Consider the following 16,162-nt stretch of genomic DNA (forward strand, 5'->3'; position numbering starts at 1 on the left):
GAATTGTTCTCGGTGATACTTCACAGACATCATTTTAGAGGTCAGGTAACGTTCAGTGGCACGCGTGTCCCGTGCCCTTGCCCAGTAACTGAGAAGGAAACCAGCTGATGATGGTGCCCGTCCCATCTGGCGTTCGCCTGCCCCTGTCCCATGCAGAGTCTCAGATCTACCCCGTGCCACACACCCGGCTCCGGGTGGCGGTCCCCCCCCCCCGCCCTCTCGCTAGCGATCATGAAACACGTGAAGAAATACATCCTCTTTAGGAACGTTTGGGGACCCTTTGTTAGTTTGGGTTCATTTACACACTCCATCATTTCCTCAGGTAAGCCAGCGGCCCTCAGTAGAATGTGTGTGCAGTGGGAAGGGGCGGAGTGTCAGTCCTCGCAGTTCTAAGTTCACTGAGCAGGAGTGAGGGCCCCGAGCTGCAGGCGTAAAGTTCCACAGGCGTTTCTGATGTGTGGTTGACTGGAATAAAATAATCTCTGTGAAATGTGAATGGCAAAAAAAAAAAAAAAATAGAGTGCACCTCACACCACTGTCTTAGGTTATAATGTACTGGATCACACCTGCGGGAATAAAGCACTAGGATGTATCAGAGAGAAATTGTGTGTGGAGCCATTGTCTTTCCAGGCTGGCAGAAGCATTGCCCACCATGGCTTGGGGAAAACTGCCTTCTCCTGCGGTGTCATTGCCTGTGCTATCTTCATGTCTCTTTGTAGATATCTACACCTGGAATTCTTATGCTTAGGAAATTAACAGCTGAAAAAATACTCAATTCCTGGGATCTTTTTAGATCGTGCAGTCATTCCAATGTGACCAGGTGACAAAGGTGACATGGCTTCTGTGTGTGCTTTGACTAGATCAGTTATCACTCAGTAGAATGTGATACTCTCTGTTCTCTCTCTCCACCCATGGGGGCCCCCATATCTTCTCCATAAAATACTGTCTGCTATGCTGCAATATAGAAAAACCAAGCAATTGTCTGTCTTTTTGGGGCTTTGCATTCCTAACCTCAAGTCGTGTACCTGGTAGACCCTCGTCAAACATGTGATAAGTGAAGGGGTGAATGTTTGAAAAGCTTCTCCAGGCTGTTAATACGTTACACTCAGAAATCTCTGTGTTCCTGAGTTCTTATTTTTATGTTAGTTTATTTGAAAGGCAGAAAGAGAGAGAGAGAGATCCCATCTGTTGGTTCACTTCCCAAATGCACCCCAAAAACCCAGTTGAGACTAGGACTGGATGAAACTCAATCCAGGTCCCTTACATGGGTGGCAGGGACTGAAGTACTTGAGCCATCCCATCTCCTTCCACCTCACAGGGTGCACATCAGAAGAAAACTGGAACAGGGAGCAGAGCAGGCACTCAAACTCAGGCCTTCCAATGTGGGATGCAGGTGTCACAATGACTGTGCCAATGCCCAAGCCTGAATGCTAATTTTAAAGAATCTTTGAAAGATTCTTGGATCTGAAGACCTTTCACAGTTGTTCCTTGAATTGTTGCCCAAGGTCCTGTTCTCAGAAAGGCACCGTGCTTTATTTAATGAACATTTGTCACCACCATCAAATTTTAAATAGTTTTTGAACCAGAGCTCCCACATTCACACGAGACCTCACCACACCTGTCCTGTTTGTCCCCAGCTGTTGCTGTCTGCCCCAGGAACTTCAAGACTGGAGGCTTAGTCCGCTTCGCAGACCTGTGGAGGGCAATGGCCTGACTCACCACTGAGGCACCTGGACGCATCAAGTGCCTACTTTGCACCCAGCTTGTGTGTCGCCACATTTAGGGGTGTGGGGCAGCTCCCCAGCTGTGCGTGTCTTCTTTCCCCCCAAAAGACTCATGGTGCTCGAGAACTTTCTTCACTATTAATTACTTATGCAAAGCAACATGTTAGTGAACTAAGTGGCTGAATCAGAAGCGTGTTATGTCTGACTTCGCCTGAGCTTAAACAAAATGGAGATTAAAGAGGAAATTGTGCAAGTAGCTAGGGGTGAAGCTCAACAGCAACAGTTTGACAATGTTCTAGAAGTTAGCTACAGAGATGTGACTCTACTCCTCTTCTCCCTCTTTGGCTTTAGACTAGGATACTTCGCCCAGACCACTTCATCTATTGGGAGAGTGCACTCCTGGTGCATCTCAGAAGGACACTCTTCCTTCTGACTAGACCAGCACCTTCCAAACTGCAGCTTTACAACAGGAATGTGCAGGGAGCGTCCACCAATGTATGCCTCCTACCCAGAGAGCAGCAAAACGAACAGGGTGACAGGGGGAGCTGGGAGTCTCTCCAGGGCACGGGACTTTCTGGAGTCTGAGCTGCAGCTTGTAGAAGGCTGCTGATGATTAGGAATCTGTCCTTGATTCCTCTGCCTTGTCCCATCCTGTTGGGGGATTTTTTTTTTTTTAGCAACAACGAGAGCATTTATTTGTGTCTGAGGTCCTGTTGTCTGACAAGTGAGACTACAACCCGGGATGTCAGATTGACAGCCACAGGGACCCTGGCATGTGTCAGGGCTGGGAACTCCAAACTGTGAGGTCCTCCTGACCATTTCACCAACCCGGCAATGACGTTGAACTTTGTATGTGAATCTGTTGTTTCTCTTATGTTTTTCCATAGCCATGTCTTTCAAGAGGTCTGCGAATAAAATTTCTGGTGATGGAGAAGTGTGTCTCTTCATGAAAAGGAGAAGGGGATTCATGTTTATTGGGTATCTGTAGGCACATTTCTTGTATTTTGGGCTTTATAGTTTCCAGAAATTCCACATGAAAAGCACCATTTTTAAGTTTATAGTTAACTGAGTTTTTGAGATATTAAATAACACACAGTAAACCATGCAGCTAACTCCGTCTAAATACGTTGCCCTTCCCTTGATACTTGAGGCCAGTTCTGTGGATGTGGGAGAAAAGCCACTGTTGGGTGACCATGGGGGAGGTGATTCTCTTAGGAGTTTTCTTTCAGGGAATCTGAGACCCAGGACCAGATCAAGTCCACCCAATGGGCTTCATTATCCATACGAAGTGGCTTGCTGCTGTGAGATTCCATGTTCCCATTTGGCCAGTACCAATCCTAACACCTTTCCTGGCCACTTCACTAGGCTGTTTAGAATTACAGGAAACACATTTCAGGTAGAAGTCCCCAGGAAGAAGCAAATGGCACGTGATCATGAGGCGATTCTTGGTGATGTCATTTGTTTCTGCAGAGAATTGAATGGTTTTATTCTGGAGGTGATAATTGGGATGGGCTGTCCCCAGGCCACCAGGCAGCATAGCCAGCCGGGTAGAGCTCTGAACTTGAGGATTTCATGAGCAGGGCAGACCAAGTCATTTAGCTTCTGTTCTGGTGGAACAAGGCAACACATTAATTAACATGAATGAAGAGAGACAGGCCCTCATTTGTAATTAGGAGACCACAAGCAGGCTTTCTCCCCCATCATGTGTTGAACCTGGTACAGCTTTAGCTTTCAGGAGGGAGCAGCTGCTTCTCTCCCAGACTCTCCTGATTTCCAACCCTGGGAGCTGGGGTCCAGGAAGATCAGATTTACCTCCTAATCCCTAGGAAACTTTGCCTCAGCTCACCAGGTTCATTCCAACTGAAGGTGAAAGGAAACTAAGAGTTAGCTGGTGCCAAAAGGGGCAGTCACACCAACAGAAACCAGGACCAACTTAGGTCACCCTGCACCTTCTGCACTGCTGCCACCATTAACACCTGCAAGGCCTTTGATTCTCACATTAGCAAAACACGCCATAAAGCATGAGCTACCCTTCTTCCCACAGAAACCCCAGCCCCTCTGCCAGGGGGGAGGCAGGGACGGTCACAAAGGGGCCATTCAGCCCTGGAAGGCTTTCTTGATTAGGCCTCCGAGGAGAGACTGCAGGCAGTTACAGCAGTGAGCCCCAGAAGCTGCTGGGAGAATGGCCCTTGGAAAGTCTGCACCCAGAAGGGCATGGAGATTGGCTCATTAAATCACCATCTTCTATAGAGAGGATTGGATGCCTCAGGTGAAGAGTTTAGTTGCAAATAAAATGTCTGGTGATGAAGAAGTTTTCTGTGTACAGTGGGTCAAACACTCTGCAGGATACTGAGGGCGCAACGCTCCGGAACTCCACCTCACGCAGAAGAGGACACTATCCATCAGCTACATAAGGCAGGAAGTGTTTAACATCTATGGTAAAATTTTTAAAACTTTGTGAGCACAATGAGTGTCCCATATTCCCAATTTGAGAGTCCAAAATCATATTATACATGCATGTGTGTGCATGCACACACAAATGGTATCTGCTTCAGGTGCTTCCAAAAGTTCATGAAAATTCAAATTATAAAAAAGCTATACATGGCTTTCAAAACTTTTTGGACCAAAATAAACATATCTTTTAACTCCATTTCCTAGCCAACTTTTTGAAGTACTTTTGTACAAGTAGCTAAGTTGACCGAATCATAAAGTATTTTCATTTCATGTTAGCTATACATCAAAAACCACATCATTTATAAAAACGTACTGATTTTTGTTCCTCAATTCGTGATACAAATTATTTCAAACACTTCGTGTGTCAGCACTGCCATGCCGTCCTCATCGGCGGCTCACCAAGTCATCCAGCCTCGTGGTTACTTCCATCTGAGCTGACAGCCAACTCTTCTTGAATCTTTAGAAGATGTTGTCATGGGGAATTTAGTCCCAAGCCACAGTTTCCATTCACTGGTCATGATCTTCACCACATAAATCTCTTACTCTGTTGCTTTCTTAAAATGGTTTTAAAAGCCTCATTTGTGACAACATGCAAGGAATGGACTTGAGAGGTCATAACCAAACCCCCTTCCCTCAGAAGAGTAATTATACCTACATTACATATCCTTGCCGTCTTTGTTAATAATTCCATTAGGTGATTTCTATGGGGATCCAACACCAATGTTTACTGAGGTTGCTTCATACTAATATCTCTTCTTCCAATACTACTCTGATTTGAAAAATAAAATACTGGCAAGAGTCCCATATAATAGATTTTATGCAGAATTAGATAAATGCACCTCCCTATTTTCTGAAGGATTGTTTTTAAGGGAAGATATTTTTCCTTTTGTTCTGGCATTGGTGGTAAACAGGCATAATTTTAAAATTAATACAAGGATGGGCCTTTTAAGTCACAACTGGTTAAGCCACTGCTTGGGAGGCTAGCATCCCATAGCAAAGTTCCAGCAAGAGCCCTGGCCACTCTGCTTGCAACCCAGCTTCCTGCTACTATGCCTGGGAAGCAGCAGAGGGTGGCTCAAATGCTTGAATTCCTGCCAGCCATGTGGGGAATCTGGACTGAATTCTTGGCTCTTGACTTTGACCTGGCCCACCCATGACTGCTGTGCTGACTTGGGGAGTGAACCTGCAAAAAGAGGATTCTCTCTCTCTCTCTCTCAAATAAAAATACATTCTTTGCAAAAAAGGTAATGCAGAGGAGAATATAGTTGACGTTTTATAGAAAAGAGCAAGGATTAGGTTAGAGACTTTTCAAAGAAGAAATGATACCTGAAGTCATGGTGCCAAGGAAGTGAAGTTGGGAGATCCCTCCTACAAAGACTATGGGGAAATGTTAAGAACCATGCAGGGGCTGTGATTTAGCTAACAAGTTAGCTGCTAGTTTCATGGGTGCTGGGAGAAGAAATGAGACTCCTTGGTCAGATGCAAAAGGCTTCATTACTTCCAACAGAGTAAGCGGCATGTGCTTCATGGTTGTGCTGTTTCCCCTGGCGCTGACTTCTCATGGAGACAACACAGCAGGGGACCTGGGTGGAGACTGCATACGCAATAGGTTTGCCGCACAGGAACACAAATACTCGATGCTGAATTGTGAGCAAGCATGTACCAATTTTCCCCTGGGAGACACCATTATCTCAAGTTTTTGTGACAGTAAACAAACTTGCCCTCTGCTTCCAATACAGGCACCCTTGAAGAGATAGTTACCTCTAGTGCTTCTGGTTGTACCACATTAGGGATGTGAGAATCCAAAGGAAAATTTTCTCCCATGGGAAAAATAAATATATTGGAAATGAGTTACTAGAGGTCACTAAGCCAATCTGCTGTGCCCCCATCCTGGAAAGTGCAACACCCTCCACCCAAGCTTCCTGCTTTCACTGCTGATGTCATTCTTCAGCGGATTCCTGGCTCCGCAGTACAGGATGGGAGCCCGCAGGGTCTCATGATGAAGAATGTCCACCCTGTCAAAATGATCCACAGGGTCTCCTACCCTTGTGTAGTTCCCTCTCCTTGAGTGTGGGAAGGACAGGTTCCTTACAAAGATTGTCACTCCTGTAGTAAGTCGACACCTTGCTTTCCCAGAGGACACAGTTTCGCTGTACTTGGATTTCAGACCACAGAAGATAAGCAATAAGTAATTTGTTTCCTTTTAAGCCACTGAATTTGGGACATTTCGTTGCACAGGAATAAGCCAGCCCACATATCACTTCTAGTTGTTATATATATTTCTTATCTGTGCTCCTGTGAGACAGTGGAATGAAGACATATATTTTATAGAGCACTGAAAATATGTAGGGAATTTGCTGGGCACCAAAGGACCAAGGTCATTCTCTCTGCTGTGACTGATCCATTGTCTTTTAGTCGTTTTGAAAGAAAGGGGCATGTTTGTGGAAAGTTAGCTCCTAAAACACTAGTCATACATTGATTTGCTCATTCACCCAACAGACCCGCAGCAAATACCTGAGTGTGTACCAGCTACTGTAAAGACGATTCTCAGGAGAAAACCCTGGACCTATCTCCCCCTGTTGAATGTTTTCCAGTGGTTTTCCACTTCACTCTGAATTATTTGAAATATTTTTCAAGTTGTGCGTGCCATCATCTGCCTTTACTCTTGTCTCCCACTGCTCTCCATGTGTGGGTCACTCTTCTCCAGAGTCTGTGGCTTCCTGGTTGCTCCGGGAGAACATCATTCGGTTATGCTCGAGAGACCACGTCTGTTACCTCTGTCTGGAATGATCTCCAAGACATCCATCTTCCATCAACTACAGGCTTTTACTCAAATTTCACCCCCTCAGTAAGAGGCTCTCTGCCCCTGGAATTTACTAATGAGGCACCATGCACTCTACCTTCCCCACTTTATCTTTGTGGTACCTGACCATCTTCTAACATACAATTCTATCTGGTTACATATTTTTTGTTTATCCCACCCCCCACACACTTAAAATCATCTTGATATTCTTAAGTGGAGTTCACGGGTTTCCTTTCTTTCCATTGTTCACTGCTGCATCAGCCCAAGAGACATGCCTGACAAATAATAGGTTCTCAGCAAATATTTGTTGAATAAATCAGCATTTTCTGCATCCCATGTCCTCCTTGAGACTCACCTAGTATCTAAATGTTAGCTTCTTCTCATGACCAAATCATTGAGTCTGCATTATTGAAGCACCCCCTTCTTATTTTCTGCTGTCTAAAGTTTATCTCCTGATACCAGTGGGAACAAATTGACCAAAACAAAAGACAATTCTTAAAGCGAAATAGGCTTCAAGGCTGCATTGTTCATTCCACAGTATAACTTCTCTGAACTTATGTGATTTTTCAGTATAAAATAAGAGTAATTTACTTCCAACAGTACAGAAATGCAAATGAAAACAGCTATTCATGGCAGCATTGTTTGTAATTGCAAAATCCTGGAAGTAACCTAAATTGCCTGCACATGGAACACAAGAATGCACTTGAGTAAACTATGACACATCTACACAGTAGAGTACCGTGCAACTATAAACATGCATGAAAAAGATCTATATGAACTGAAATTGAGTGATTTTCAGGATGTAAGCGAGAAAAAAGTAAAGTGCCACAAGTGCGTACAGTAGGTTATGAATTGTGCAAGAAAGAAGAGGAAATAAGAAACTATGTACATACATCTTCATCTGTGCCAAAGGTACACATGCACTGACATGAAACCTAAGTCAGAAATTGTTACCTTCCAAGCATGGATGGGCAAAGAGTGGAAAGGATTAGCGAAGGGAATAAGACAGAAATAGGCAGAGAGAAGTGACTCTTGGGGTGTACTTACTTTGTACAATTTTGACTTTTAGAATTATGGTAATAGCTACCAACTGCAAAAAAAAATTAGCAAGAATAGAAGGGAAAAATTCCACAATGGAATGCAAACAGAAACAATCTAACTATATCAAGTGAATGATACAATCACAGCAAAGGGAAAAAAGAAACTTTTGAACATAGGATTTTCAGGTTAATCAGTCCTCTACATCAGAAATTGGAAAATGTTCTCTACTTAGAATCAAATGGTATATTTTTTAGGCTTTGCAACCCATATGGTCTCTGTCCTAGATACTCCACTTTCTCATCAGGAAATTAACTCTAGATAATATGAAAATGATTAGGGGAGGGATGCTTATGTTCCAAAAACCTTTACATATGATATTGAAATTTGAATTTCATATAAATTTCACACGTCACACAGAATTTTATTCTTTGAATTTTTTCACAACCATTTAAAAATAAGAGAGTCATTCTTAGCTCATGGGCAACATAAAGATAAAGGGCTGAACTTGACCTTTGGAGGTTGCTGTTTGCTGATGCTTGAACTCATCCCTGACTCACCAATATTAATTGAGCTTTTTATTGCCTCCAACGTATATTTTAATTTTTGATTTTATATTGTAGTTTCATTGCATTCCTCATCCCCTGCCCCAACTCTTCAGCTCCTGTTAAGCCTTATCTTCTACTGGGTCAACAGAAACTCCATCTAGCTTCTTGGCTAGCACACTTCTCTAGATACTGAGCACACAAAGCAGATGCTATTTTTTTTCTGACAATTGTTATCAAATCATTTTCAAAAAATAAGCTTTCCTCCCTGTCTTTGTTACTGTGTCTTGCTTTGCCACATGACAGAATGCTTTCACAGAGCCCACATTGCTGCTGTCTGCCCTTCTATGATGTGGGATCCGTGTGTGTCTGCTGTTTGATGACAGCCAGGGAGTGGGATTCACTTTCATCATTTTCATTGTCTACCTGGGTGCTGTCTTAACAGCCACCTCCCAGATTAAACTCTACTATCAACATGGCCCCTAAAAAAATGCCCCGTGTCTGCTGCACTTTACTGGGTGCCGCTTTGCTAGAAGGAGGACTTGTTTTCCTTGTCCTCTCAGTGTGGTCGTCCAGCTGCCAGCAATTGTTTGTTGAATCTCCAGTTCTCTATACATATGAAAAAATTTGTATTTTTTCTTGTTCTTTTAAGTACAGGGCATGTCAAAACAGATAACTCAGCATTTTGCTTCTCATTCCCTGCCTGCCCTGGTTGGGTTTACTGACAGCTCTGTGCAGTAGTGACGATTCCCCAGCTGGAGTCACTGTGATCAGGGGCTGCTGCACACAGCTGGAGAGTGGAGGGGGAGAAACAGACTGGTTCTCTCCTTCCTGAAGGGGTCCTGAGCCAGGAAAGCCTCTTCCTTCAGCCACGTAGTAGCACAACTTGGCAGGAGGTGGGGCAGCACTCCCCAGCCTGTCTCTTGTCCAGGAAGGATGCTTGTTTCAGAGCTCCAGGTGGGAATTAGTTACTGTTCCTTTCCCCAAACTCATTCCTGCCATGGCTAGGAAGACACTGGTCTGTTCTGTATCAAAATCCATATATCTGATAACAATGGACCGTTAGTGTCACCCACATATGTATATTTAAACATATATTTAATATACATGAATTTAAACTTATTATACATTTAATGCGTATTTATAGCTTAGATATCAATGTGATATGCATTAATTTAATATATTTAAATATATACTTACACATATATAACATATATGTATATATGTATATACGTTCATAGGTAAGGACTCAAGGACACTGACTGACTTGCCTGAGGTTTTGCAACAAGTAAGCAACGGAACTGGGATTTAAGCCCACTTCCACCTAAATATGAAGTCATGCTCCTTGCATTTGCCCTCTGCTTCAGAGAGGTTAGGCTACCACAAAGTGATTAACTGAAAAAAATAGCATAAAAATGCATGATGTGCTATTGTATAAAACAAAGGATGAAGTAATTCACCAGTGGAATAGATCAATTGCATCCAGTATGTTCTATGGGTGGTCCGATCCCCTCTAAGTCTCTGCAGTAGGCATTGGCGTGAAGACACAATTTAGAAAGGAAGCCTGTGTCGCCAGAGCTTCCACATTCCCTGGCTTTTTGATTTACAAGTCCAAGGCAGTTTAGGGATGCAGGTGCCCAAAATGCACATTGTAATCCATAAATTAATGAGTGATTAAAATCTTACTAAGGCAATCACATAGCCACAAATCTGAGTGATGCATGATTATTGTCAGCCATAGTCAGCAGATGCATAGAAATAATTAGCTTTTAATGCCCATTAGTCAGTTTTATTACAAATAATGCATTTGCATGATGTTTGTAAATTTATGCTCCAGTAGGAAGACATGGTGACAGCACAGTATCAACAGGCGAAGTCATTATGAAAAGCACATCCAAAATTTATTAATGGTCCAAAGTTACATTTATTTATATGCTTGTTTTTAATCTTGTCTCATTCCAAGACAAAATAAATTAAGAGGATTTGAAGAAACATAGCCATTCTAAGAATTTTTAAATGAAGAAATCAGGGAGACAGGAAAAATGAAGGTCAGAAAATTTAATGAATCAGGGGCGAAGTTAGTGTGCAAGAGGAGCATCAGAACAATCTGTACCCATGGTAAATATGTAACACAATGCAAACCCTGCATTAATTAGCATTCCCAGCCAGAGCGAAAACCGACTGCTCTCAGATTCCTGGTGCTCGTAGGAAAAGAGTAAAAACAACAAAAACAGGGTTTTTTTAAATTTCCTTAGGGAAACTAGAACATTTCTTGGAATTTCTTGACCAGAGGAACATTTATCACAAGTCAATTATAAAGGTGACATGAGCATAAAAGGAGGCCAGTACTCACCAATGTCTCTGAGGCAAATACAACTGAGTTATTTTTGATACTGCATGAACATGTAGGCTAACTCTGCCAAATCACACTTCGGTAGGAATTCAGCACTTGCTGAGAATTCGCTGCTTTTCCAGAATTGGGCACACCCTATTGGGTACACTTCCTGGCCCATCTTCCTCCTCACCTACCTTTATTTTCATTGTAGCTTGTCCTATGGTTTGAGTGGGATTTGGCTCCCCAAATCACACAGACACTGAAACCTGAGTTTTATGTTACTTGTTAATGGAGTAATGCTAAAGGCTGAAATACCAGGGCTGGGGCATGGCCCAGTTATGATGTCTGCAGTGGGACCTTGGGAAGCGACTGGACTACAGTTGACTGATCCCATGGAACCCTGTGATGCAATCATGGTGGCATTTCCTGGGCAGGGGAAGAGTGTGCCTGTGTCTCTGCTTCCTGGATCACCATAAGACCCCTCCCCACACAGTCTGTCCTCAGCAGGCACCAGGCCAACAGGACTGCCTGAAATAGGACCCGGACCCTCCCACACTCCCAGCTGAAATAAAGCTTCTTCCTTCCAAAGAAAAAATGATTAATACACGGATTTAAAATTTGTGTTTATCTCATAACTATGTAAAAATTACAGACAGTTGAAAGACTCACAGCACTTTGGTGAGTTTTCCTGCACAGCTTTGTTTTCCCTGAAGTTTTCTTGTTCATTTCTTTCATCATTTTTTCTATTAATTGTTACTAACACCACCCAAAATCTTTACCCAGAAATAAAATCTCATAATGCAGTTGGACACACGCAGTCATATGAATCTCTCCTCTCCTTGAAGACTTCTCTGAGGTTCCATTGGGATGGCAACTTTGCTAGGCACCCTGCACAGCTGTCAACTTCTTCTCCCCTCACCATCACCTGGAGATAACTCCTCCCCCACGCATTGAATTTCTAATTACAGGAGACCCTTGTTTTTACTAACTTCTCTCTATCTTTCTGTCTCTCATGAATGTGTGTTTTTGACTACCTACAGAAGGGCATATGGGATGTGTCTTTGAGTCTATGCAAATCTCAATGACTATTTTATAAACATGCATAATTGATAGTGCAGAATTCTGGGTGAAAATGCACGCAGTATTCATGCAGGGATTGATTCCAGCAGCCGCCACAGGTACCAACATCCATGGATGCTCAAGGCTCATCTGTTAAATGGCATAGTATTTGCACACAACCTTCACATAGTCTCCCTTGCACTTTGTTATTATTATTATTTAGATGGTCAGAATGGATTTTTATTGTTTATTTTTCTTCAGTTTTATTATTTATTTATTGTAACTTAAAAGGTAAGTTTATTTTGGTGTAAAACATTTGAAATCCATGCATATTTTTGATAATACACATTTTCCATGAATCTTTGGAGATCTCTTATGCAATATCACTTTATGTTATATCTCTGTGCTTCCATTTTTTACCTCTTAAAAGGAAGGACAAAAAAGCTGTATTTAGAATTATTGTGAAGGTTCAAATTGTTTCTTTTTTCTATATTATGTAATTGTCTTTAAATTGATGTAGAATATTTATTTTCATGTTAATGCCATATTAATACAAAGAGAACAGATGCAATGTAGTTCATAGATATAATTCTAAGGTTATGGTATTCCTTTCCATCCTCCCTCCCTCTCTCACTCTCCCTCTCTCCCTCCCCTTCTTTTTCTCTCTTTCTCTGTTTTTTAAGTTTTTGAGATATCCCATGTACTTTAAATAATCTCTGTATTACTTATAATACCTAATGCAAGTGCTACATAAATAGTTGTTATACCATTTTGTTTGTGGAATAGTAAGAAGAAAAATGTCTACTTATTCATTATAGATGATCTATCTCTTTTTTTCATCCCTTCCTCCCTCCCTCCCTTCCTTTCTTCTTTTTTTTTAACTTTTATTTAATGAATATAAATTTCCAAAGTACAGCTTATGGATTACAATGGCTTCCCCCCCATAACGTCCCTCCCACCCGCAACCCTCCCCTTTCCCACTCCCTCTCCCCTTCCATTCACATCAAGATTCATTTTCAATTCTCTTTATATACAGAAGATCAGTTTAGCATATATTAAGTAAAGATTTCAACAGTTTGCTCCCACACAGAAACATAAAGTGAACAATACTTTTTGAGTACTAGTTATAGCATTAAATCTCAATGTACAGCACATTAAGGACAAAGATCCTATATGAGGAGTAAGTGCACAGTGACTCCTGTTGTTGACTTAACAAATTGACACTCTTGTTTATGGCGCCAGTAATCACCCTAGGCTCTTGTCATGAGTTGCCAAGGCTATGGAAGCCCCCTGAGTTCACCGACTCTGATCATATTTAGACAAGGCCATGGTCAAAGTGGAAGTTCTCTCCTCCCTTCAGAGAAAGGTACCTCCTTCTTTGATGACCCATTCTTTCCACTGGGATCTCACTCGCGGAGATCTTTCATTTAGGTCATTTTTTTCCCCTCAGAGTGTCTTGGCTTTCCATGCCTGAGATACTCTCATGGGCTTTTCAGCCAGATCTGCGTGCCTTAAGGGCTGATTCTGAGGCCAGAGTGCTGTTTAGGACATCTGCCATTCTATGGGTCTGCTGTGTATCTCACTTCCCATGTTGGACCGTTCTCTCCCCTTTTTTTTTTTTGCTATCAGCTAGTATTTACATTTACACATAAGCAATAATAGTGCCTTCCTTTCTTCTTTTTATCTTCTATATGATCCATTGTTGGTAGAGTCAGCCTTGTTGGGACCACCAGATGAGGAACCTGCCAGCTTCAGAGCCTGTTAGGTATGAAATCTATACTACACCGAAAACTGACTATGCTCTCTTAGAGCTTTCAAGGAGTTGTGATGAGAGCTTGCACTCCATTATGCTCGAACACGTGTTTTCTTCCTGCTGGGAATATAGCATGTCATAGACTGGCATGTGTACTGCTTTCTGCAGAATAGCACTTCCTCCTCCATCTACCAATGACCTGGTGCTTCTGCTGTGTTTCTAATGTTCCTCTGCTATTTTAGGCCAGTAGATTTTGGGTGATGTAGTATCTGTTATCATCACTTCTGTGGTTATGGACTCACTCCCTGGCCTGGATTGCTGGTAAGTGATGTGATTTTCGCATTGAATTTTCATTGTTTTGTGTGACCCTGTGCTCATGAATCCAATCCTCCTTAAGCCTTCAGTCAGTGGTACTGTCTGAGACCCAGCAGGCGGGAAAGTATAATTAATACCTAAAAATAACTAACTACCAAGTTCTCTCAGAATGAATTACCAGCATTTTCAGTGTGGATTGTCTGCCTATCGGTGGCTCAGTGTTGGTCTACATCTTTGACATACACACTCAGCAGCAACACTAGCCTTGTCACTAGGAGATTATGCTGTTGGGTGCATGTGTGGTCTCACCAGCCCTGCCACCATGATCACATTTGTCATGTGCCTTGTGCCAGCACTAATCTATGGAAGAACACTGGCTGACATGGACGGGCTGACTCACTGTACAGTTGGTTGGTTAGTGTTTTTCCTGGGCTGAATGGGCTCTGACGGCGTTAATATGCAACTCAAGATCTTCATCAGTACCACTCCAGGTGTCTGTCCATATGCATCTCCACTACACCTTTTTGTTCCTCTAATTGCAAAATTTGTTCTTTCACATCAGTCTGTATTGGCTATTGCTTATGAACTATGATTAGCTTTAGGACACTTCTCGTTCTGTAACAAGTGTGTAGATGGGTTCTCTTCTCTAAGAGGATTTCTCCTAACAGCAGTCCTCCAAGAGCACCTTCAAAGGAAGCTGCTATTCATGTCTTTGGTCCAAATTAATTCAGAGCCAGCTCGCCTGTGAACCAAGCTCTGGATCCTTCCTTCTTTATCATCTGGCATAAGGATCATCCCCATGGCCAATGGGTGTGACAAGAGACAATGTTTGCACACCAGTGGTGGAAAGAATGGGTGTCAAGGTTACCCACTCATGCAGCTGCTGTGACCCCAGCTGCTGTGACTCATGCTCCTGTTATCTCACTCTTTGTATCTTGGAAATTGTGTTGTTGTTGTGTGTGTAAATACAGGGTGTTCTAACAGAATCCAGCTCACTATAGGTGACAAGGAGTCCCCCGGAGCAGGAGTTCCATTTTATACTAGAGTCAGTAGCATGCTAGAATTTGTTTGACTAAAGGTGTTTATTCATGCACTACAGGTGCATTGCCTGTGTCCATTGCATTCTTGATCCAAAATCCTAGAGACTTGCTCTGTGACTCTTTACTTCAAGTTTTCCATTGGCCCAAAGACCCTAAATATTTGATTGACATGGCAATTCATTGATCCTTGTGTTTATCTGTTACCCTCAGCTGCGTATTTGTCATACAAAGGCTTCCAATAAGATCATCCTATTTTACTCTTTCAATAGGATATTATGAGGTATCAGTGTTGGTATTGATGTAATGGTCCATGGGGTGTTGCATATGCTAGGACTTCTTCATGTTATCTTTTTGATGAAGTAGGGCAGGAAGCCATTAATATCACCTTGTGATAGAGTTGTGAACCTACAGTTCTGCCCCTTCTTTATCTTCTTTTCTGTTAGGGATAGAAAACAATGACTGATATCTATGGTCACAAACCTTGTACTGAAAATATGTTTTTTTTAACTTCTATTTAATGAATATAAATTTCCAAAGTACAGCTTATGGATTACAATGGCTTCCCCCCCATTACTTCCCTCCCACCTGCAACCCTCCCCTTTCCTGCTCCCTCTCCCCTTCCATTCACATCAAGATTCATTTTCAATTCTCTTTATATACAGAAGATCAGTTTAGCATATATTAAGTAAAGATTTCAACAGTTTGCACCCACATAGAAACACAAAGTGAACAATACTGTTTGAGTACTAGTTATAGCATTAAATCACAATGTACAGCACATTAAGGACAGAGATCCTACATAAGGAGTAAGTGAACAGTGACTCCTGTTGTTGACTTAACAAATTGACACTCTTGTTTATGGCATCAGTAATCACCTTAGGCTCTTGTCATGAGTTTCCAAGGCTATGGAAGCCTTTTGAGTTCACTGACTCTGATCATATTTAGACAAGGTCGTAGTCAGAGTGGAAGTTCTCTCCTGCCTTCAGAGAAAGGTACCTCCTTCTTTGATGACCTGTTCTTTCCACTGGGATCTCACTAGCAGAGATCTTTCATTTAGGTCATTTTTTCTTTTTTTTTTTTTTTTTTTTTTTTTTTG

The 16,162-nt window shown here is 42.2% G+C and overlaps 1 pseudogene; it reads left to right on the forward strand.

The window, feature by feature from the left end:
• The first annotated feature begins 231 nt into the window (after positions 1-231).
• Positions 232-16,162, forward strand: part of LOC127489925 (proteasome assembly chaperone 3 pseudogene) — a 31,562-nt pseudogene continuing 15,631 nt past the window's right edge.

Source organism: Oryctolagus cuniculus, chromosome 2, assembly GCF_964237555.1.
Source record: "Oryctolagus cuniculus chromosome 2, mOryCun1.1, whole genome shotgun sequence".
NCBI lineage: Eukaryota > Metazoa > Chordata > Mammalia > Lagomorpha > Leporidae > Oryctolagus > Oryctolagus cuniculus.